Source organism: Lactuca serriola, chromosome 8 (assembly GCF_051521515.1).
Source record: "Lactuca serriola cultivar US96UC23 chromosome 8, Lser_US96UC23_V15, whole genome shotgun sequence".
NCBI lineage: Eukaryota > Viridiplantae > Streptophyta > Magnoliopsida > Asterales > Asteraceae > Lactuca > Lactuca serriola.
In genome coordinates this window covers 23,506,132-23,508,811 of record NC_136415.1, presented here as the reverse complement: position 1 = coordinate 23,508,811, position 2,680 = coordinate 23,506,132, and the positions used below count along the sequence as shown (strand labels likewise).

General features: G+C 30.4%; 1 pseudogene; it reads left to right on the top strand.

The window, feature by feature from the left end:
• Nucleotides 1-1,523: 1,523 nt before the first annotated feature.
• Nucleotides 1,524-2,249, top strand: LOC145066705 (HMG1/2-like protein; annotated as a pseudogene).
• The last annotated feature ends 431 nt before the right edge of the window (nucleotides 2,250-2,680 follow it).

Genomic DNA, 2,680 nt, shown 5'->3' with positions numbered 1-2,680 from the left:
CAAATCTTTCAAAACTTTCTTTTACAACATTTTTAAAAGTTTCATAGATTTTGTATAACAATTTAATATTTTTTTTGTAACATTTTAAAATACTATAGTTAAACAAAAGATACAACGTTGTATTAAAAAAAATTAAAAGTTTATAAACATCTAATTAAAAAGTATAAAAAAGTTTTAATAATTTGAAAACATTTATATTACAATTTTTTTGTTTTTTATTTGATATGTAATATTTTTTAATATTTTTTTAAAAGACCATATATACTTATTGTTACATATTTAATTTTATTGTTGGATACTATTTACTTTAAATATATGAAATATGTTTAAAAACAAAAGAAAAATATAAGAGGTTGTATAAAGTATTTTACAAAAATAAAAATATATTTATTAATATTTTTTTAAGAATTGATCAATAATTAATTAATATTTATGATCATAAGTTTTTTACTAAAAATAAATTTGTAGAAAATTGATTTGTCAAATCAAAAAAGCTATAAGTGGGATAAATAATCAACCATTATTGATGGCTTAAAATAACTTTGGGAAAAATAATACAAACAAATACGAAAAATAAAATCTCTATTAAAATGCGGAAAATAACTTATGGGGGTAATTAATTTTTCGTTTTGTTCACATTTTGGCAATTTTTGTTTTTTGTACATATTTGACAATTTAAATTGTTAGTTATGTTCATATTTTACCATTGTCACCTGAGATAGCTGATGACAAATGGTAATATGTAAACACATTTGAAAGGTTAAATGGTTGAATGTGTATAAAAAAATTGTCTATACTTGAACAAAACGAAAAAGTTATTACCCTCACACGCCGTTTTCCCTATTAGATGTGTATTTATTTTTCAACTTTTATTTTTACTCTTTCATCTAGTTGTTATTATATTTTTTAATATTTTTTCTATCATTCTTTAAAATTTACAAAATTGTTATACTTCATTCCTTTTATTTCATTATTCATTAAAATTAAATTAAAATACTATAATTTATACTAATATTAGTTTTAGTTCCATTAGGAACAGTACCTGACAAGGTACTGTTCATCGGGTTATCACTGCCTCTTCATCTTCCTCGCCGCCTTATCTTCAACTATTTCTCCACTTTGTTTGCCTCCTCTCAAACAACGAACTTCTCCTTCCTCCTTCCACACAACGTCAAACCAGTTCCCTCCGTAGACCACCACCTCTCCCGCTGCTATCTCAAACAAAGTTGCTAACCTCTGCCTCTCCTATTTCACGTACTTGAACTTCTCCCTTTTACTGACTGTTTGCTATATTCTTATTTGATCCTCGATTTCCTGTTTGTTTAACGTTTCCACGTCTCCGTTCTTTCTGATTTCTGACCCACTTATGTTCGCTACCAACCTCCACTACCTAGATGATACACCAAAAAATTCGATAGCAGGTGAATTTCCGTCACGATCTGTAATTTTTTATGTTGTTTTCGTTTCCTGTAGCAGAATCTGTTGATAGCTTTGATTAATTCCGTTTTTATGATCTGTGAATTATGATTAGGCTTGCCGTGAAGAAGAAAGCAGCACCGACTCCGAAGAAAGCTCTGGCGAAGAAGGCTAAGGAAGCAAAGGATCCTAACAAACCAAAGAGGCCTGTTAGTGCTTTATTCATCTTTATGTATGTGTTATTAAACCTAAATTTCGAGAGATCTGTAGATATTTCTTCAATTCGATGACGTTGAAATTGTTATTTTTGTTGATCCGTTGATTTTTTGATCATTTCAGGAAGGATTTCCAGACACAGTACAAAGAAAAGCATCCTAAAAACAAATCCGTGTCTGTTGTGAGTATTATTCCGTCGTTGACTTTTAGCTTCTCTGTTTCGATCGAATGGAAATGACTCTGGGAAAGCTGGTGGTGATAAATGGAAATGACTTTCCGCACCTGTAAGTATTAAAATTCATCGAAATTAATCAACCTTTTCAAGCTTTTAATTGATTCATGATTTGCGTTGGTAAATCAAGAGAAAGCTCCATTCATAGCTAAAGCAGAGAAGAGGAAGGCCGAATACGAGAAAACACTCCAGACATACAACAAGAAACTGGTAGAATTCCAAATTCGTGAAATTCATGAGAAAATGAAACACAAAGTTTGTCAATTTGTCGAATTTTAGAATCTGAAAACTTTATTATGATCTTAATTTGTAGGGTGAAGGAAAGGACATTAAAGAAGAGGAAGACGAGGAATCTGACAAGTCAAAGTTAGAATTGAAACTTTAATTTGGTTGATTCGGTATACGTCCAGGATGTCAATTATAAACCACTCATGCTTTGATATGTCACCCATTCCTTTACCGTATTGCCCTAATTTCCTCAATCGACTAATATAATTTTGGATTTCTGTTGTGCTGTCGAGTGTACTCTATCTGGATGAACGTAAGGGAAACTGTTGTCGCGTATGGTTTGAACAAAGGCGGCAAAACAAAAAAGAACAAAAGTGTCGACAAAATTTAGGAAAATCAATTGGTTGGCAAGTGATATCCTCAAATGACGCCGTTTTCCACAATAATCAGATTTCGATTGAGGATTTCAAGCAATGGTAAAAAGAAATTCTTATGCCCTTTCTGGCTTTCTCACATTTGGATATAACCTTATAAATCTAAAGTCGTACAATCCTATGTTTTTTCCTTAATTGTTTTCAGTACTTTTTC